The sequence below is a fragment of the Siphateles boraxobius genome, unplaced genomic scaffold (genome assembly GCF_051911475.1).
Source record: "Siphateles boraxobius isolate OS27281-9 unplaced genomic scaffold, OSU_SipBor_1 35, whole genome shotgun sequence".
Lineage (NCBI taxonomy): Eukaryota > Metazoa > Chordata > Actinopteri > Cypriniformes > Leuciscidae > Siphateles > Siphateles boraxobius.
The window spans coordinates 1,368,720-1,392,288 of record NW_027508975.1 but is presented as its reverse complement, the minus strand read 5'-3'; the positions used below and the strand labels follow the sequence as shown (position 1 = coordinate 1,392,288).

Below are 23,569 nucleotides of genomic sequence, written 5' to 3'. Positions count from 1 at the left end.
AGAAGCTCGCTTTCCAAGATCTATATATCTCTGCACACAATAGCTGATGTGGCATGAAAAAGTTTCTGATCTCCACACACTCCGAAGGACCCCAGTCATCCACTGGACCCGACATCCAGAAGAGCTGCTCTTAAACACAGTTATTGTGGTAAGTGGTCTCATGAATAAATCAGCACCAGTCTGACACCCAGTGACAGATCTCAGACTTCCACTGGGATCTGGGATGGAGTTCACAGGGATGGAAGAGAGAAGAGAAGATGACAAAAACAAAGATTGTAAGATTTTACAATCAAATTAATGACATTATAGTAGCGGTGGGCGATATGACCTGGGCTCGACATTAACACCCACTAACCGGGTGTATTTCAGCAGTGGCGTAACACAGTCACTCCTACTATCCACTTTGGCGGGTTGAATTTTTTATATTATATAATATAATATAATATATATATATATATATATATATATATATATATATAATATGTATTCAATTGTAGTCTTTTAAAAGGGCATCTGAAATAATAAACTAAGTGCAAAGTAGTTGTCAGAAATTTAGATTTTTCGATACAGATACTGAAATATCTGAAACGCCTTCAATAATAGTTTTCCGCAGGCAGAATAGATACACGATACCAGCAGCTCTTTCGCTCTCTCTCTCTCATCTCTCCGACAACGAGTGATACACAAACCCACCTCTCCTCACTCACTCGTTTCATTTGCTCCGGATGAATATTGTTCAGGGCTTGAATTTCAACATGGGATTGTGCATAATTTTACCCATTTTATTTCACAATAACGATATAAATGACAGTTTAGTTATTTTTATTTTATTTTTGTTAACAATAACAAAGAAGCAAATTACAAACAATAGAACAAATATATAACAAAAAATATTAATTTAAGTTTTTCCATCTACAATTTATTTCAGATATTAGAAATACTACAGAAATTGAATAATAATCAAATTTAAAAAATAAAATGCTGCATAGTCTTCACTGTATGAATTAAATATAATTTATCTTATTAAAGCTCTCTTACTAAAGTTATTCAGTCTAGAGTAGCAAGTTATTTTCTCTTTTGTTTGATTAAGATTAACGACAGAGAGCAGCAGGTATAATAGTCTGCTGTCACTTTAAGACCGAATGCACGGATCAGTTATACTGGTACACATCCGGTTTACACCCAACTGTTGACTTTCACTTGAGACATAACCGACTGTGTTTAGATGAATACTCCTCACGATGACCATTTTGACATAATTGTGTGTGTAATCGACCATACAAGCATAATAAGAACTGAATTTGGGATCACATGCTGAGAGAAGTTGCTTTTCTTCAGCTGTGTGTCAGTCAGTGCGAGCACCGTATTGAGTTCGTTTTCACAAATTATTGCACTTAATAACTCTTATTAACATCAAGCACTTCCTGCTCTTTATTTTCTCATTCATGCGTTTCATCACTCTAAAGCAGTGGTATTCAAATTAAAATTCATAATTGCGCTGTTTTACCGTTTCTACAAGTGAGCAGCATGTCAAAACAACCGAGCAGTTCGCACCACAAGCACTCATGGTCATTTATGGTAATGATTTTTTGGAGCTATATCTATAATATTTGGTTCCACTTTATATTAAGTGGCTTTAAGTATTATGTACTAACATCGAAAAATAAGTACAATGTACTTTTTGTGTTCATGTTGTATTGTAAACCACTTTTGCTGCTATTGAGGAGTGATACGGTTAAGGTTAGGGCCAGGTGTGTGTGATACGGGTAAGGTTAGGGTCAGGTGTGTGTGATACGGGTAAGGTTAGGGTCAGGTGTGTGTGTTACGGGTAAGGTTAGGGTCAGGTGTGTGTGATACGGGTAAGGTTAGGGTCAGGTGTGTGTGATACGGGTAAGGTTAGGGTCAGGTGTGTGTGATACGGGTAAGGCTAGGGTCAGGTGTGTGTGTTACGGGTAAGGTTAGGGTCAGGTGTGTGTGATACGGGTAAGGTTATGGTCAGGTGTGTGTGATACGGGTAAGGTTAGGGTCAGGTGTGTGTGTTACGGGTAAGGTTAGGGTCAGGTGTGTGTGATACGGGTAAGGTTATGGTCAGGTGTGTGTGATACGGGTAAGGTTAGGGTCAGGTGTGTGTGATACGGGTAAGGTTAGGGTCAGGTGTGTGTGATACGGGTAAGGTTAGGGTCAGGTGTGTGTGTTACGGGTAAGGTTAGGGTCAGGTGTGTGTGATACGGGTAAGGTTATGGTCAGGTGTGTGTGATACGGGTAAGGTTAGGGTCAGGTGTGTGTGTTACGGGTAAGGTTAGGGTCAGGTGTGTGTGATACGGGTAAGGTTATGGTCAGGTGTGTGTGATACAGGTAAGGTTAGGGTCAGGTGTGTGTGATACGGGTAAGGTTAGGGTCAGGTGTGTGTGATACGGGTAAGGTTAGGGTCAGGTGTGTGTGATACGGGTAAGGTTAGGGTCAGGTGTGTGTTACGGGTAAGGTTAGGGTCAGGTGTGTGTGATACGGGTAAGGTTTGGTCAGGTGTGTGATACGGGTAAGGTTAGGGTCAGGTGTGTGTGATACGGGTAAGGTTAGGGTCAAGTGTGTGTAATACAGGTAAGGTTAGGGTCAGGTGTGTGTGATACGGGTAAGGTTAGGGTCAGGTGTGTGTGATACGGGTAAGGTTTGGTCAGGTGTGTGTGATACGGGTAAGGTTAGGGTCAGGTGTGTGTGATACGGGTAAGGTTAGGGTCAAGTGTGTGTAATACAGGTAAGGTTAGGGTCAGGTGTGTGTGATACGGGTAAGGTTAGGGTCAGGTGTGTGTGATACGGGTAAGGTTAGGGTCAGGTTTGTGTGATACGGGTAAGGTTAGGGTCAGGTGTGTGTGATACGGGTAAGGTTAGGGTCTGGTGTGTGTGATATGGGTAAGGTTAGGGTCAGGTGTGTGTGATATGGGTAAGGTTAGGGTCAGGTGTGTGTGATACGGGTAAGGTTAGGGTCAGGTGTGTGTGATAGGGGTAAGGTTAGGGTCTGGTGTGTGTGATACAGGTAAGGTTAGGGTCTGGTGTGTGTGATATGGGTAAGGTTAGGGTCAGGTGTGTGTGATATGGGTAAGGTTAGGGTCAGGTGTGTGTGATATGGGTATGGTTAGGGTCAGGTGTGGTGGTATGGGTCAGTTTAAGGCTGGGTTAAGGTGTAAGGAAAGGGTCAACTGTGTAATTACATTGTAATTTTGTAATAAACATGTGTAATTACGATTACATATATTAATTACAGCTGTAATTACATGCAGGTATTTTCAAAATATAAGTACAATGTAAAAACATGTATGTACACAATAAGTCCATTGTATCAAATTATTAGTTTCAATCAAAGTACATAGTACTTAAAGCCACTTAATAAAGTGGGATCAGTATTTTTATCTAGAGCCAAACGAGCTTCATTCAAGCTCTTTCAGCTCGTGTGCATTGCTTCTCCCGCTAAAGCTGTAAAGAGCCGCATTAAGAGCTGCGGATGACACGGTTATTTTAACAACAGCAGGAAAACAGTGAGCAGCCAATTTGAATAAGTTGTGAACATTACTTGGTTCAGGAATGAGAATAAATGTCCTTGAGCAATTTATGCACATCCATGAACACGTAATGATTTATACATACATATTTATATGTGTGCTTTGTATTGTTTACACAATGGAAACGGTACAGTCATCCATTATAAATACAGTGACATTCAACGGTAGTATCCGTATGAACCGAGGCTTGTTTTTGACTATGCTCACGCAGAAGCCATTCATTGCCATTCCTCTCTGACCATGTAAATGCAACTTTCGGCCAGGCATCCTTCCAGAGACCTTAAAGGTAATATGCCCGTGAGGAAATCCATTCATGTAGTAAAACTACTGCTCTTTGATCTACCACTCTTGGATAGAGACATGACAATGCTTTATCTCCACTGCATGCCAAGGAGGCAATGTATCCATGACAACAGGGAACATGTCAGATGATAAATTGTCTGGCCTATGGTGGTGAGCGCTCTTTGACTAGAGCAAAGTTAAACCAAGGTTTGTTTTCCTCATGAGTCTTAATATATGTCTTCCGGCTGAGGATATGGCAAAGTTTTCAAAGACACTGAAGTGGCATTTACTTATTCTTGTCTTAGTGAACACACACACACACACACACACACACGTTTAAAAAGTTGCTGCCTTAAATTTTTGTATGTTTAAGTCATTTCAAATTAAATTACATGAAACTGACTTTAAAAAATAAGTTGAATCTTGCAATAACAAAAAAGTAGAAAATTGCTTAACTTATTTTGATGAGTTAAAGCAATGTAAAAACATATGTTGTCATAACGTATTGATCATATATATATTTTTTTTTACAACCACTGATCCCACAAACTGATCTTAATTCCAGCAGTAAACAGTCAAACTTACATGAAGCTCTCAAATAACCTCCGTGGATTCATAAGTCAGATTCATAAGGTTTGCTTAAGCTTTTCTCCTATTCATAATCCAGGACACCTCTGGCTGAGGGGCTTAAATAAGGTTATTCTTAGAGAAATGTAAGACTTGGACATGACTAAAGGCTGTGCCTCCCCGATGTCAGATGAAGGATTAGTACGATGTATATTGACACGGGAGTCCGACTTGTCGGGCATATTGATAAGTGCATGCAGGATTAAAGCAGTCTGCGTCTGATGACTAACCTTGATATTGTATATGATGTTTTAAAGAGACCATAACATTGATTTGCAGATGAAATTCAAAGCATAAGCAGCATCCTTTGTAGTCTTTGTAAAACTGGACAAAGAGTGAGAGAAACAGCGGACATGAGAGAACAAGAAAGTGAGAGATAGAAAAGAAAGTAGCCTTGTATGACTTGATCTTGTTTTCATGTTATGCCTCCCACTGTGTCCTCTGCTAAACTATAGTTTATGGAGGCACTGGGGCTGTTCATCACTGTCAATGATGAACACATTAAGAAACTCAGCAGGGATCACCGGCTCATTTCCATACATTTACAGACACTGACCTGAGCTAAGCTGACAGTGTGTGCTGAGCATCTCTCTTCAGCCGTACACACACACACACAGTTATAAAACAGCAGAGGATGACATTAGAAGCATTATCAGGGTACTTACTTAAATGACAAAATACATGAAAACATTCTTAAGTAATATCACACAATCAAGAGATGTGTTAATATAGTACACCTATATGTTGTGAAGCACTTTAATTTTTCAAAAAATGTGTTTTATTGTAGAAGAATGATTGCATTTTCATTTGAAACATTTTAAAACATTGATTGAATGATTGATCGATTAAAGTTTAATGAATTAATTTGAATATTACGTTTTGAATGGAAGCCCATTTCCACCACGGTTGAGAAAAAACAATTCTTTAAGTCATAATAACGAGAAACTATCTCATAATTATCACTTAGCATCTCATCATATTGAGAAAGTTTCTAATAATAATGACTTAGTATCTCATATTAATGAGAAACTTTCTCGTAATAATGACTTATTTTCTTGCACTTCTACGCATGCGCAAACCACGCTAGCGACATCCGCTGGTCAAAGCTGTGTAAATGCATCACAGCAAACATGACACGCTCTGCAGTGAATTACATTAATGATAAATTAGTTATATATATATATAATCAGTATATGAGACGGGCTTCCTTACTAGATAGTCTTTTATTAATTTGTATTTTTGTGTATGAACAAGCAGCAACACAGAAGGGTGATGCATGGATTTCAAATCTGTTAAAGAACGCTTCATCTGGAAATCTGTGAACAAACATTTTCAAGCGGTTTTGTTTTTGCATAAGGGTCCGTTCATACAGAACGCTCTTTTCCATTCCGATGCGCTGCTTTTTTATTGCTTTTTTAGGCAAACGCTCACTAGACGGACATTTTTGCAGCGTCTCGCGCATGACACGGCGTTCTAAAAACGCGGCGCTCAATAGAAATAAAGTTCAGCTTTTAAAAACACGTCTCAACACCTTGCGTTTTCCCCATTCCACTGCACACTTATGTGTAAATGTCCCCCAAAGTCATAAACATCTTAAAGGTGATTTCTGTATTGATATCTTCCTGATGAACCTGCACATCATAACCTGACCATCCTGTTATATTAACACATATACCCATATATTTTATGAAGATGTTACACTTAAACTTAACGAATAAATGTAATATTCCAACTTTAATCTGATCGTTTTGTAAGTTCATGCAACACAATTTCCATCGGAGTGCACAAGCAGGCGTCCTTCGTTACCGTGGTAACCGTCCTGCTTCTGCATTCCACTTTCACACCTTTTCGTGGGCATGGAAAAGTATGGAAGATACTGATGATCTTTAATTGAAACTTCCTCAATATAATGAGATACTAAGTCATAATAATGAGAAAGTTTTTCTTTATCATGACTTAAAGAATCTTTATTTTTTCTCTCAACCGTGGCAGAAACGGACTTCCAACTTTTTGATATTAAATTTGTTTTTGTTTTTAATTTAAATCCAGAAAAAAATTTAATTTTGAAAAAATATTATTGTTAAAACGTTAATAAATGACTACATAACTTTTTAACATTCACGTGTGTAGACATGCATTTTGGTGATTGAAATCAAATTAAATCATTAAAAAGGAAGCCAGAAAATCTTTAATGAAAAAAATTAAAAAAAGGATTTTGGGAAAAAACTGATATCATAGGGCCCTGGATGTAAAGTCACACTGCATGTGAGACAGAGTCACAATTATGAACTGACTTATGGTGCCATAGATATCACTAAATTGATCTAGGCTTCAGTTACAGCAATCAATATGATAATGATCAAACCAGCCTTAGACTTTAACATCTGTAGATCCCTAAACCTGTAAACACTCCCCTCAACAAGATTAATAACCATCTCTGGACAACACAAACACATATAAAACACCCTGAAAAAAAAACAGGGATATGGTTATGTTTCTAATATGGCACTCTCAGCCACTCAGAAATCTAATTTCAAAACTGACATAATTTATGTGCATTAATCCTGTTTACAGATTTTAGTGGCACATCAATAACTCATCATATTTAGTTGGCAAACCTGCAATGACAAACAGGTAACCCTCCAAATTTCTAGCAGCTGAAACTCTTGTTTTGGCAGACTATCTTAGATACAAAAGCACACCCCGTATGAGTTCTAGTTTTTAATGTTGATATTATACGAGCAAGAATGTAATTTTCCGTTAATTTCCACACTTTATACATACAAAAGGGTAACCTAATATTAAAGGGAACCTATTATGCCTGTTTTTACAAGATGTAATATAAGTCTCGGGTGTCCACAGAATGTGTCTGAAGTTTCAGCTCATTTGAGATTAAAGGGGAATTCGGCAACTATATCAACTTAAAAAAACTGTGTAGAAATCATTTGGATGGTTAAATACCCTGTTCTGGTGAGAATGGTGACTTTCCCCGCTCCCCCCAGCATTCCTAGGCGTAAAACCTACCTTGCGACATGAGGACTAACGTCCCGGTAAGTTGGAAATAGGAAGTCTCGTGAGAAGCGAGAACGAGCGAGAAACTTAAACTGCTTTACGGTAATTCGACAAACACACACGCCGCCCTCAATGTGGATGATGTATTAACCACCTCGGTAGACACAGCTCAACACACGATAAAGTTTGCCGGCTCCGATAATAACAAATGCACATGAGCAGCGGTAGAAAGGGGGAGGAGGGGCCGCAAGTGAGTTTTTTTAAAACAGTGTTGTGAAATATACGCCTCACAGCTGTAGGAGGAGCTCGCTGAGAAAACATGCGACAACAAAAGTGAAAATCAGCGAAGAAATGGCTAGAGTTGCCGAGTTCCTCTTTAACATGGCGGACTGTGTACGGGGTGCGCGGGGTCTATGCTAATAGGCTGGAGTCCATCAGCAGTTGTGGGCGGGGCCTAAACATTTGTGCCGTCACAAAAGCTACAATCTGCAAACAGCTTGTTCTGAGACACTGCTTATGTTTTATGGGGACTAAAAAATAGGAGTGGATGGATTTATGATCAAACACCATGAAAAAGCAAATTTTGCATAATAGGTCTCTTTTAGGTGATGTACATTTTAAACACAGTATTGTTTGCTTTATTTTGCAACGAAATAATAGTTCAAACGAAAGCCACAGCAGAGCTGTTTGTGTGTCTCTAACACACAGCAGTGTTTCGTTAGCAAACGAATCTGTGGCTTTGGACAAATCAGAAGAGTCAATGATTCAATGACTCATTCATAAATACAGTTGAATGAATGAATGAATGAATGGAGACTGTGACTTGCCGCCACCTACTGGCGGATTTAGTTTAATATTTAAAAGTATCACTTTGTTTTTACCATCATTTCATATTTCTATACTGAACATGTTTTATTTAAAACCTCTCATTATATTATGCAAGCCATTGTAATGAGCAACCTCTGAGCAGCATTAAACAGTGTGTAAATGCATCTAGATGCATTTATTGTATTAATAATTATTTTAATGAAATTTTAAGGTATCTGACTGGAAGGTATGACAGTATATGTGGAAGAGAGGGATGTTATGCAGAACGATGTTAAATGCCTCAGGGTGTTCGGCATTCAAAAAAGTTTGGGAACAGCAAACTGAATGTGGATATATTTAATAAATCCTCACTCGACTGGTTTCTGTCACCAGACAATTGGAAAGCAGAGAAGCAGAAAAATATGGATTTGACTAGGCAACATGAATAAATAACAAAAGTTATTTACAAACATTTGCAAGTATAATTGTAAGTCTTATTAAATGCAGCATGATATACATTTGTGGTGTGGCCAGAGACAGGTCCGCTCAACTAATAAATGAAGTGTAAACTCGTCCTGAGAACAATGCACTGCATGCGAGAGAGACACCAGGGAGCATGAAACCTACCACAAATCATGGACATTTCTTAAGAAAACGCAGAGAGACTTTGAACCTCTGACTGTGTCCTGCACCCTCAGATCCATCAATAGACTTCTTATGGGTCACTACAGTAACTCTTAACTGTGGGAGGGAGAGGTGAAAGGTTGTAATGAAGCCTTCATTTCACATGGCAGGTGGGCGGAGGGTCGACAAGTAAATTACTTTCATTTATTCCCCTTTTAATTTGCTGCAACTTCAAGCCGATTTAATTAGCGCTCCAGGGTCTGATCACATGATCGCACAGTCCAGCTGCCGACTCCGGGATCCCAGATCCCACAGAGATCCCACAGAGATCCCGAGCTCTAATTCAAAGAGCCGTCAGGTCCAACTTTGCTCTCTGATCTCATCCAAAGGAGTCATATTGTCTCAGTGTGTGTGTCTCAGTCACGTCAAACACAAAGCGCAGATGCTGAGAGGATGTGTGTGTGTTTGCAGGAAAAGATTGAACATGTGCAACAACATGTGTAAGATTGCTTGCTGAGGGGGTGAGAAAGAGGTAAAAGCTACAACACTGGATAGAGCACTTATGATGTGGTGTGTTTAAAGGATTAGTTCACGTCAGAATTAAAATTTCACCACAACATCATGCCTTTCCTTCTTCGGTGAAAAGGTTTTTAAGGAAAACTTTCCAGGATTTTTCTCCATATAGTGATTTCAAAGGAGTCCAATGGGTTGAAGGACTAAATCACAGTTTCAGTGCAGCTTCAAAGTCTCGACACGATCCCAGCCGAGGAATAAGGGTCTTATCTAGTAAAACGAACAGCCATTTTAAAAAAATTTTTTTTTTTAAACGTACTTTTTAACCACAAATCAAATGCTCGTCTTGCACTAGCCCTGCGATGCGCCACACATTACGTAATCACGTCGAGAGGTCACGCGTGTTCCGGTTCAAAAAGGTAGAGCGATAAACTCCATCTTATTTTTCTCCCCCAACTTCAACTTCCGACATCGTTGTTTTACCTTTTATTTTTATTTAGTTTTTGTAAATGTCCTTTGACTTCGTCTTTTTACGTTCACTTTGTAAAGACTATACTTCCGCGTACGTCACGTGTGACTATTCAACATGATTACGTAATGGGATAGGATTACATGCATGTATATTGCGGTTAAAATTGCAATACAAAAGTATTTGGTTTACATGAGCTAAACTTTAATTGCGATATTGCCTAAATCTCATTATAATGGCATTATGAGTGTGCATGTAAACATAGTGGATGTTTTACCTGCTCACTGCTCCTGGTGTGACTGTCACAGCTGTGACTCCAAACTCTTACTTTTACACAAGTTACAGGTCTGTTTCTCTGTTTGTTGGCATGTTGACTGGATCTCGCTGTGCTGTCAGGACTGCTGCTAACGCTTCAGATGAGACAGAGGAGAATAAACCAACGATATGTGGTTCAGGGTGATGTAAATAGATTTTGGAATTAGTCCTGATTTTTACCCAAGGTTTTCAATGTCCTTGGTCAATAAATTAAATCATTCAGTTTATGACTGCTAAATTTCACCCTTCAGATAAATTATACAAAAATAATAATAATGATAATAATCCAAGATCATCAAAAGTGTTTTTTTAATAAATAAATTTCAATTAATATCAATAAATTTTATTGTATGGATACACAGATATTAAAATTTAGACTGATGCTGTTATTATCATATTATGGCTGAAAATAAAAATTATTGGTCTAAAAACTAAAATCAGTGGTGTTATATGAATTTACTGTAGGCATCACTAAATTATAATGTACAGCATGAAAAAAAATGTATGTTTATTTTGAGATTTGATTTAACAGCTTTATAAAACTAGATAAACTTTAAGTGAGTGTTGGATGACGGCAAAGGTGTAAAATGTAAATGTAAAAATAGAGAAAATGAACATGCACAATTAAATATCCAATATCAGCCAACATTAATTAAAAAATAAAACCTCTAATATCAGCCAATAGGGTACGGTATGTTGTGCATCCCTAATTTTTATTTATTTATTTTTTTGTCACTTTTAGCTATTATCGCATCAAAAGACAAGACAGAACCAACAGCTGGATATTCTATTTTTACAAACACTTATGAAATGAAAATAAACTGGAAAAGTGGAAACCCTAAAAACCCTACAAACCTGAATAAAATCCACAAAGCCTGCTCTGAAAACTGTCTTTGCATCTCAATGACTGGAAGTGCCTTAAAGCGGCTGTGAACTCTAGCAGGATCTGTTGTTGTGTGTGAGCTGTGCTGACACATACAGATGAGCTGATTTACTTCACATGACCACTTGACCACTGCTCAGTCAGATATAGATCAGGTGGTCATCCAGATTCCAGGGTGGCTTTGAATGCTGACCAACAACATCATCCTGTATTATAATAGCATTTAAGTGACAGCAACTACAGGCAAACAGCAGCGGACAGGCTTGGAGTCTGAAATAAATGACATCTTTAATCTGTCGTTTGATCTAATCATGCACTATTGATCTTTTGAGATGCATTACAGAATTTTACACATTCAATCTCTGCTGAATGCAAGCAGATATTACACTATAGTGAGAGATGCGGGAAACACAATGTGGGAGATAAATGGCTAAAAAAATCGAAATCTCAACTTTCATCCTGCACAAGCCTTTTTTAACCATATTTTAGTGATTCAGATATTTCTTTACCATGGCATCTTCATAAATTTCATGTAAGAAACAAGATTTCTATCCACAGTTTATACTCCGTATGCACAATTTTTAGACGTCAGTGAGACTCTATAGGGTGAATTTGGAAAGCAGGCAGAGAGCAAATTTAATTTTAAAATGTTTGTGTGCATTTTCTATTGAACACAGCAGCAATATATCATCAAATGACGATCAAATAATAGAGCAGAGCACTGTAGCAAGCATATATACAGATGACGAACTGTCATCAGAAACTTTGGAGACACGTATGTCAAGATATGGGACAAGAACACCATTTATGAAGATACTGATATTCGGAAGGAACAACCTCAATTCTTGTCCAAAAAACAAACAAACAAATATATATATATATATATATATATATATATATATATATATATATATATATATATATATATATATATATATATATTCTCTATGTTGTATAGAGTAAAAAAAAAAGATTATCTTAGATTAGATTAAGAGGAAGTGCTGATTTTTAAGTATTAGCTTATTTTTATCACCCAAAAGGTCTGAATGGAAATAGAAAGCATTGTTTTGCTAAATGCGTGAGACTGTCTTATATACGAGAGCATAGGAACTCATGCACAAACGGTTTCTTTCATTTTAACAACTCTAGTCCGCTCACATCATAATCGTTTAGGATTAAACCGTGACTTAAAGTCAGCAAAATTTCACAGAAATATACAATAGCAAGCTGCAAAAGCAGCCAAAAATGTATCTGACTTATGTAAATTCAGTACAAATTTAATATGGCTCATCATTCTCATGTGTTGAGCATAATGTAAACTTACTCGTGCCAGAGGGACCCAAAGTCAAACTCCACACACGTATTTAAAGAGCCAAGACCCAGATAAGGAGAATAATTAGCTTTGGCAGAGACAGGAACTTCCTTTTAGCAAGTCAAATTACACAGTCTCCCCCCAACCGTTTATTTGTTGTGAAAATCCAATTCCTCGCTAATTTTGGGCCTACTTGACTTTCATGAGCACATTCTTATAAATGTTTAAAAAAGCGTCTGAATTTGATACACAGGATTCTAGATGAAAGACTAAATTAAAGTCTCAGCGGGACAAACAACTAAGCCTAAACAAACCAATTCATAACAACATATGTGCATGAATGAATGAATGAATCTTAAAAGAGAGAATCTGGTCAGTCATATTTTTAATGATAAATGGCAGCCTTTATTTAAGTCTCTCAAAAAAAGCCCCCATTACTTTATAGTGTGTTTAAAAGTAAAGACAGGATTTAAGCTTAACCTTAGAAATCATCATCATCATCATCATCTATCATGCAAAGTAACATAAAACCCAAAGGGCAGGTATAATGCGCATCAAAAGATTAAATCCAGATATTGTTGCTTAAAGTTTTAGTTTTTTAGTTAAAAAAAAAATATATATATATATATGTTCTGCATGCTTACTGGCTATTGTAAATTTGAACCAATATCAGGAAAAAAAAAACAATATCAGTTCATCTATAATGAAAGAAAGGAACAAAAAACAAAAAAACTCTCTTAAAGGGTTTATATCTTAGTAGGTCATACTGCAGAGGTTTATCACCATGAAATCAAAATCAACAATCTTGTTTTTTTAATGGAATATTGCAGTATTTATTATAAATGATTTATCCATGCTCATAATTATTTAAATTCATGTTCCATCATAATCTTGCATAAAAATAACTTCCAGCAACATCTCTTCTCTTTAGCAACCTGTCACTCACTTGAGATCCACCAATAGCAAACCACAACCATGAACCATCCAATCAATTCCTCATGGACAAAATCAAGCCCCGCCCCTAAGATCATTGCAACTTCCATTTCATGCCAACTTTAATGTAACACGCTTTGATCCACTAACCTGCCTTGTACATAGTGGAAAAAAAAAATCAGTAAAGAGATCTGTTTGTGCAGTGACATTAGCAGTCAGGCTGGAGCATGAGGAGACTCACAGAGCCAACAGAACCTTGCATTACGCATTTAATTAAACTCCAGCCTGGTGACATCCTGCATTAGTCAGGCTGTCGAGATGCCACCCAGATAAATGAGCTGTGGATTTTTGAAACTTTGTTCATGATAACTTCTCATTAATACTCAGAGTAATTCATGCTGGCATTCAGCGCACGGGAGCCACTAATTACAGCAATGCCTCCTTACACACACCTGATGACAAATGTGCTCTCAAACACCCTCAAAACTGCAAAGAATCATGGGTTTGGCAGAAGATCACGCACGATTCATTATCTCCCATAACACTGAAGAAGAACGCACAGAACACATTTTAGGAACGGGTTAAAGATGTTCTATTACATCTTTAAAGAGTTAAAGAGCTGCTTTACAAACATGCTGGTGCCTTTGCCTTGTTGAATAATCTTGTGGTCCATCAAGCATATAAAGACGTTTCTTAGTGGAATGAACATTTCAACACTTACAACAAAGTCATTCTGGTTCTGCTTGATTCATGTTTCTTGTGTCTCTAGTGTAAATGCAGCTATCGCTGATGTAACAAGACAGGAAAAATGTGTGGAAATCTGGATATTTCCATTGGTTTAAATATGCAATTATTTATATAATTTAAGTTATTTTAGCTGAGAGAGAATTTCTTCCATTTGCAAGCAAAAGCTGGCATTATAAAATAATAAATCAAACACTGGATCATTATTATCAAATCATTATAAATAAATAGATAGAATTATAATCTAATCAAGAGCCTGTGAATCGGAACATATTTAGGGAATGGGAATTATATAATGTCTTTATACTGCAAACATATTCGCAATTCAAACCGGTCAGCAGACATGTTAGCTGGATGGTTTGATTTTATTATCTTTATAATAAGTTGGATGGGGTGAATTTTAACAAGCTGTATCCACAATCAATCTGGACCACAGTCTTCTTACAGCCCACCTGATTTTAATTATCACATTTTGTGTGACAGAACAGTTACACTGTACAGGGAGCGATGAGGGGAAAGGGCTGTGGAGACAAAATCTGACACAGGAAATTAACTCCTTATTTGAGTATAGACCCATGACTGAAAATATGTTGCTTAATTACATGATAAATTGGCATTTGCTTAAAAAAAAAAAAGGTTTGGTTTCATTGTGAAATCATAATTGAAAGGATGATAAATAGCAGTGGAAATTTAAAGCAACAGTTGTAGATAAATGTCCGGGACAGTGTCTTCTTTTACAACCAAACCCCGGCATTGTCAGCGCACTATTTATTAGCTCAGCTCACAAATGTCAAATCTATATACTGTGCAGTGTCACTAGCGCTTACTAGTCGTTTTTCACCGCTGCGATCATGGCCTCTGGAATCCCAGATAAACGGGTCATCATCTCATCCGGGGCCGGCTCCTTCATCTCTGAGGTCAAAGAGCTTATTACCTCTCGGAGAGCTTTATAAATAACAGTACTGCAAAAGAAACAAAATAAATAAATAACAAGAAAGAAAAATACTGCTGAAGAATGAGTAGACTTCACCCTCCAAAAGTATCAATTGCTTTTTCTACTCATGACCTTCCACAAAATTATTGCAGTCAGTGGCAAAGTGACATACACTGTAAAAATGTTTTGTAGGGTAACAAAATGTTTATATATTTCATGCTAGATTATGACGTCAGGAGGCCCTGAGCACGAACACCACCTCACGTGAGCCTATGATTTATTATTTGGTCTTTTGGAGAAAGTATTGGCCTACACAAGTGCAGTCAGGTTTAAATAATACATTTTATTATTTTAATGGCAAAATTCCATGTCCACTATGTAAAATGTTCTGCAGAAAAAAAAACAAACCCTGCTTTATACAATTCAAGAAAGAAATCGAGCTTTATGTTTTAAATGTTTCAATATCTTTATGTAGATCTACATTAATGCGAATGCACTGAAATCTCAAAAGGGCCTATTGTCTAAATTTGCATACTGTCATAATCATATAGGTCTACTGAATTAAATGAGGAACTTTTTAAAATTGTTCGCTTGCTATTTATTTACCGAGTATTTGAACATCATACTCGTTTTCTGTACGCGTTTATTTTTAAAGCAGATAATGACTTCCGGTCAATTTGATGCCCGCGTGAACTCTCGCTTTCTGTAACGCTTGCAGTGTTTGTTCGCTTGTTGAAACAAAGCCATTTCACCGTGTAAAAAACCCCACATGAATTATGACATCGTATCATACAGGATTTAATGACACGTAGCATACTGTACGAGACCGAACAAACTGACACAACACACAGTGTGTTATTTACGTGCATCACAACAAACTCAATCCACACCACAAAAAAACACAAGCAACTATATAAACCGCATCACAAACACTTAAATAGCTAATTGAAATAAAAGAGTAGTGTTGCTTGCCTTACCTGATTTGCTTACATCCAAGAAGAGTGTGTTCCTCAATGCCATAAAAGATAAGTTTTCTCTCCAACTGGCATTGTACATCCATTAAAGCAAACGTAGATCCGCTTGGCTGGTTTTATTGTGTCTATGGTGAATTGTTTTAAACTTGCTGGCTTGCTTTGTCCAATCATGTTCCCTCACCCGAGTGCTGAGCAATATTTCGTTTTTTAAATTATTTTGCAGTTAATACAATAGCTGCCAAATCAACAAAAAATAACACAACTAAATGTGCATTGTTTGCTTATTGCTTATCTCTTTTTTTCTATTCATGTGCTAATTAAAATAACTTCCCCTCTCTCTTGCAGCCACAACTTTTCCTTGATGACGTATTTACTGCCGTGAGGGCGGGGCAAACTGTCACTTAAATGAGATCAACCAAAGGCAAACCACAACCATCCAATCAATTTCCTATGGACAAAATTTACAATAATTTTTTTCCAGAAGCCATTTCTTGATATATATATATATTGATATATTTCACAATATAGAAAAGACTAGCGCAACTTCCTTTTAATGCTGACATTAACAGTTACAAAGGGTAGTTTGTTTTTTACAGTGTTGTGACTCCTTTAAAAAAAGAAGAAAAAAAACCCTAAGTGTAAATTGAATTGGAAGCTGGTTACCTTTCAACAGTCCTCTTCTGTCTAGTGTGCCATACTAGAGCCTAGCAGTGTGAAGCCTGTCGTTCAGTGTCTGTGAGTTCAGGGCGAGTTGGGTCACTCATACATCATTAATGTGGCTTCTTCAACTTCTTCAGATGTCTCTGTCTCTGGGGACGACGTGGCCTCTGTTGATTTGTGACATTAGAACAATGTGCATCCTCAGATTCTCCTATATCACAAGGCAACCTGAGCTGGAGTGAATCTCATCGCTAGTGAGGTGATAATTAGATAGCATACACAGGGATGAAGAAGAAAGACATCCAGTGACCCGCTGTCACAGAGCTATCTAATGGTAAATTGCACACTTTGATAAGCCTATATCAAAAACGGGGAATAACCTCAAGGAATTAAGATAAAAGCTATTTTTAAAGTGTTTGTGCTGTTATCAGACGTGCAGAATTATTTTAGTCAAAAACAGAGCAAATAAAATAAAAAAAGATCAGCAGGCATGATTTATTTTGAGCGTTTCCCCATTCCCTTCAGAGTGATGTAACCGTTGCACTGCAGTATTATTTATTTATGCTATTCATTTTTAAGAAATTGGTTATTAGTTATGAATCTGAGCCACTACCCACTGTCTTGTTTGGCTGTGTTATTATAAATTTAATGCATTGCATACATCTTTAATCTGATAAGATTTTGTCATGTGTTAAATAATTACAGTGAGTGCAGCTGGGTCTGGTCAAATTAACCCATGCATGTAAGCAGGGCCTAAAATTAACACTCGCCAAGGGCCGAATGTGAGTCATTGTTGGCGAGTATGTGAAAGTGTCAATCGCCAGTTGGCTGGTAACATTTTTATGAATTCTAACAATCCAATGTTGTGAGAACATGAACATGAACAAACATGAACAATGCTCGGGACAGTTGCCTGGCCGAAAGTTTTAGCCTTGCCAATTGAAATATTCAAGCGCATGAAGAGGCGAAAGAGAACTCAATACACTACTTGTTACTGAAGTGCGTACATCAACCTGAAAACGCATGTGTATCAGTATGGATCTGTGCAGCTCTTAAAGTCACAGCAGCCTAATATTCCTGCTGTTATCTGTGTTTTTAATGTTAATCAAACAATAAAAGACAAAGAACAATCACTGACTTCTCTGAATAACTTTTGTTACTTTAATAAGGATAAATCTATTTTTCATGTCTGGTAAATTTTCTTAAATCAGCGGCCATTGGCAGATTATGTAAAAAGTTAGTTTTAGGCCCTACATGTAAGTACTGTATGCCCACTTTATGTACATTTGTTCAAATTCAGCATAAATGAAAGTTGTGATAGTCTTTTATTGGGATGTATATGCAGTTAACTGGCTTCAGGAACAAGAAAACTAAAATATAGGGCAGGGCTTGATTTTGTCCATGGGGAATTGATTGGATGGTTTGCTATTGGTGGATCTCATGTGATTGACAGGTTGCCCCGCCCCCACGCTAGTAAACACTTCATCATAGAAGTCACCGCAAGACGGGGGGGCAGTTATTTTGATTTAAGATTATGAGGCACAATAATTTTTTTAGAAAAATAGGATGAAACCGAATAAAACATTCATAATAAATACTACAATATTCCATTAAAAAAAAAAAAAAAGAATAGTCAATTTTTATTTCATGGTGACTTTAAAAATATGCCAGTCTGAGTTTCCTCATCCTCATCTGCTTTTATAAAGTTAACATTTTAGAAAGTCATTTTTTGCCACACTCACTGTTAGTTTGTAAATATGTGCATTGTTAAAAGCTCAATACAAATACATGGAATTAAAATGAGGGTGTTCTAGGTCAAGGCAACAGCTCTGGGCAAGTTTGACGATCTCACAATTTATACTCATTAATTATTTATACTGTCGTTCATTGCGCAGAGTTCTACCTCTCCAGAACTGTCAGGTGATAATTACGGTCTCAGCGAAATTAGCTAGTCTTCTGCAAAGTGGAAAAAGGAATTAGTACAGCTGAAAAATAAAATAAAAAATAAAAATCTGAAGGGCACTGAAAAGGGTGCATTGTGTATCAATGAGAAATGGCACTTTCGTACGCCTACGCAGCCGGACAAAGGTCAGTAGAGTAGCCGTGTTTCACCACGATAAAGCCTGTGCCCAGCGTACATAATCATCCTGTTATGATAAAGCCCATTGTGTACAAATGTCCATTATGAATTAAATTAGAAAAAGGCAGGAGATAGGAATATCTTCACTTGCACTTGAGGAGGCAAAACACTAAGGGATCTCAAAGTTATTTCTTCTTATCGGGGAATGGGACAGTGTCCTCACCATCCTGCGATAAATAAGGTATGTACTGAGTTATGAACAGCGCAGAAAGCAAAAATAATCAGACGAACAATATTAGTTTCCGTTTTGATTTTGCTGGCCTATGACAAGATTCATTTCATCATTGGTGTTTTGAGTGCGATAATTGCCCACAAGCAGAACTTACTGCAGTTTTACGTTTAGTGTCAAAATGCAGACCAATCTTTAGCATTTTCCTGGGGAAAGAAAAATTCTGATTAATTTATGTTTTACTTTGAAATTGGTAGTGCAAGTATATATGAACACCCAAACCAGCCCATATCTCCACCTCAGATGACCTGAAAAGAGGCATATAGGACGAAGATGTTTGATATTCAAGGACTTCCTCCATCTTTGACCGAATATAGTTTACATGCAAAGCGACCTCTTTGGCTGATAGATAATCAAACTGCTCAACAAGGGCACAGCGCTGATGAAAACTAAGCAAGCGAGGGGAAAACATCATTGGCCTTGGGTGCTTTACCCTCAAATCATGGCTTCATGTCAAGTCTTTCTTGGTAAAGCAGTGTATGAAGTATATTGAGGAAGTTTAATGGTAGTAGCCAATGGGCAGCAAGAATGGGACAAGAACCGGGGTTGATTTAATCGCTCGGATGGGAACAGAAATCTGTTTGTCTATCATTGATTTGTCCAAAACTGTTATCTACACAAAGATAGACATGCCTGAGGCCAGTCTGAGACTCTGAGTACTTGACCACACAAGTAGAGATGAGATTGTGATCCCGCCGGATCTTTGTGCTGTCAGATTCTATTCTTAATGTGATATTCTCACTTTCAGATCATGTACTGCCCTGTCAGATAACATCGGCTACTGTTCCCACCTCAAAAAAAACATTCAACTTATGCTATGATGACAACATCTTCAGTGCTTTTCAGAAATGCAACTGTTTCGCAGAGCACAAGGAACAACAATATCGGTTCATTGGTCACTGGAGAACGTTTTTCTCCATCTGTCTCCTGATCTCGGCACTGTCGTCTCCGGCTTGATTAGTTGGTGACACGTAACATTCAATATATTATTGATCTGACTGTACTGACGCTGCTGTATAAGAACTGAGCTGAGCTGGACGATGAAACATATTTTCCTGTTATCACTGTAAAGGTGCTTTGAAACAATCTTCATCGCATAAAGCGCTATAAAAAAAAAGGTGACTTGACATGCGGAGTCATATAATTCTATTTGGGCTTCAAATATTTGTCATATCATAGGAACAATCGTGCTGTCGTAATAATTGTATAAATAATGTAATAATTAAATGTGATGATGTGTGATATTTTAATTCCAAAGGCCAAGGGAACTTTATCAGGATGCATATTATCCCGGATCCATAAAATAACTGGCCTTTAAAAATAAAAATCTGCTGTCTCTATGGGAATTTAACATAGGGGTGTCCTGACTTATGCACCCTGTATTTTAAGGAATAACATTTATTTATTTACGATACATTATTCATTCACAAAGAAAATTGATTTTTCCTCATTTTTTTTTTAATTAAGGCATTTAGATCAATTTCCAAAAGATGATTTTCTATTCCTCTTTTTAGTCAACATTAGCATGGGTGTGTTCACTTATGCTATCCACTGTATATCTATATATATATAGTGTTAATATTATATTTTCTTATGTTTTTGTTGATGTTATTTGTTGCTGCCTTCTTGGCCAGGTTTAGGTCACTCTTGTAAAATAGATTTTTTATAAAATATAAAATACATGTATTAATTATTATTCCTATGCTTTGTCATTACTAATAATTAATTAATTAATTATGATTTTGAATAGATAATATTATAAATAAAAAAAAATATTTAAATAAAACTGGTGGAAGTCCTTGAAACAAACAAACAAATATATAAATATCATTCAGAATGTCTTTGCCGGCTTCTTGAGGTCCAGACGGCAGACGATCTCCGGCATGAAAGCGCGGAGACGATGAAGCTCCACCATCGAGAGACTCACAGTGAGCAGAGCTGAGCAGCTTCATGTCCATCATACATCCACTGAGGTCAGGACCTTTCCTCCAGGCCTTTGACTTTGAAGGTGAGCTAGTGGGACAAAAGGCCATGAACACGGTTCATCTGTCACTGTAAGAGTTGTATCTCAAAGGAGCGTTTTCAATGGAATAGACAAGCACGGAAAAACACAATCTAAAGGAGAGAAGTCATCGTTCACTCTCTGATGAGTGACTGTTTCGCCATTAATCACCCAAAAATATATTTTATAACAAGATCATATAGTAAGGTTAAACTATATAAAAAATATAGATTATTGTGTATATAAACTATGATATTTTATGAATTTATAATTTTTTTGGCTCAACTCGTATTAATAATAAGAAGTATATATAGTATTTATTTAAATTATAAACTATAAAACAGTTTATTATATATATATATATATATATATATATATATATATATATATATATATATATATATATATATATATATATATATATACAGGTCCTTCTAAAAAAATTAGCATATTGTGATAAAGTTCATTATTTTCCATAATGTAATGATAAAAATTTAACTTTCATATATTTTACATTCATTGCACACCAACTGAAATATTTCAGGTCTTTTATTGTTTGAATACTGATGATTTTGGCATACAGCTCATGAAAACCCAAAAGGTGCCGCATTCCCCAGGTCAAGCCACTTTTGAACCAGAAACAGCGGCAGAAGCGCCTGACCTGGGCTACAGAGAAGCAGCACTGGACTTCAGGCATTTTGGCATTTCCTTCTCCCCAGTCTTCCTCCAGACTCTGGCACCTTGATTTCCAAATGACATGCAAAATTTGCTTTCATCCGAAAAAAGTACTTTGGACCACTGAGCAACAGTCCAGTGCTGCTTCTCTGTAGCCCAGGTCAGGCGCTTCTGCCGCTGTTTCTGGTTCAAAAGTGGCTTGACCTGGGGAATGCGGCACCTGTAGCCCATTTCCTGCACACGCCTGTGCACGGTGACTCTGGATGTTTCTACTCCAGACTCAGTCCACTGCTTCCGCAGGTCCCCAAGGTCTGGAATCGGTCCTTCTCCACAATCTTCCTCAGGGTCCGGTCATCTCTTCTCGTTGTGCAGCGTTTTTTGCCACACTTTTTCCTTCCCACAGACTTCCCACTGAGGTGCCTTGATACAGCACTCTGGGAACAGCCTATTTGTTCAGAAATTTCTTTGTGTCTTACCCTCTTGCTTGAGGGTGTCAATGATGGCCTTCTGGACAGCAGTCAGGTCGGCAGTCTTACCCATGATTGCGGTTTTGAGTAATGAAACAGGCTGGGAGTTTTTAAAAGCCTCAGGAATCTTTTGCAGCTGTTTAGAGTTAATTAGTTGATTCAGATGATTAGGTTAATAGCTCGTTTAGAGACCCTTTTCATGATATGCTAATTTTTTGAGATAGGAATTTTGGGTTTTCATGAGCTGTATGCCAAAATCATCAGTATTAAAACAATAAAAGACCTGAAATATTTCAGTTGGTGTGCAATGAATCTAAAATATATGAAAGTTTAATTTTTATCATTACATTATGGAAAATAATGAACTATCACAATATGCTAATTTTTTTAGAAGGACCTGTATATATATATATATATATATATATATATAGTATTTCCTTTTTAAAGTTACTAAAATACAGATTATTGAAGAAAATGCTCATGTTTAATTCAATGTGTTACTTGCCGTTTCTTTGTAATTGCTTCTACATCTATTTTTTCTCAGTTTACATTAAACGATATTTTATGAAGGTTTTTTTTTACTGGAATCAGCTCAACTCATATTAATATATTTTCTGTAAGAGCTTTGAGATTTCACATGCCAGCTGTCAGGATGTAACCCTTTTCTTTGAATATTTGAAAACACGAGTCTTGACTTTGATACACGCTAGACATTAATCTGTGTAGAAGCGTATAACGCTGAATCCTTCAGTGCTTTAGACTGGAATCCTGCCCTGAATGACTGTATATAACAAGCCTTTAACCAACAGTCTTGTAGGACATGAGACAAAACTATTGGACAGGGATCAATAGCAGTTCCTCACAGCACTGCGAGAGGTCAGAGGTTTCATTCGCTTGTGTGTCATGTGACACGGCGAGCACAGGGATACCACAATCCTCAGACTAAAAGTGTATCAACCATCAAAAGGTTAGATCAGCTCTCCTGACTGAACAGAATTATCAATAGAGCTGGCATCAACATTACAGGGAAACCAGGTTTCACTTCATTTTAATTTACTTTAAGTAAATGAATAGAAAAAGCTAGCATATTGTATGTACATAACTCATTTGTGCAATATGCATGTATGGATGGATGGATTAAATATAGCTTATATTCCTCTAAGTTTCTTTGGATAAAATGCATAAATGTGATCAAAAGTGGCAGTACATACATTTATAATGTTACAAAAGATTTCTAATCCAAATGAATGTAAAACAAATAATGTTTTTCTACATTGTTAATAATCATAAATGTTTCTTGAGCATTAAATGAGCATCATAGAATGATTTCTGAAGGATCATGTGAGGAGTAATGATGCTGAAAATTCAGCTTTGACCACAGAAATAAATTACATTTTTTACAAATATTAAAAA

General features: G+C 36.9%; 1 long non-coding RNA gene across 1 annotated transcript in view; it reads right to left on the bottom strand.

Moving 5' to 3' along the window:
- Nucleotides 1-16,338, bottom strand: part of LOC143702616 (uncharacterized) — a 57,350-nt gene extending 41,012 nt beyond the window's left edge. The window contains exons 1-2 of the long non-coding RNA XR_013190471.1: nt 15,987-16,338; nt 14,903-15,037 (exon numbers count right to left, since the gene is read on the bottom strand). This is a non-coding gene — a long non-coding RNA (uncharacterized LOC143702616). The remainder of the gene's footprint in view (nt 1-14,902; nt 15,038-15,986) is intronic.
- Between the last annotated feature and the right edge of the window lie 7,231 nt (nt 16,339-23,569).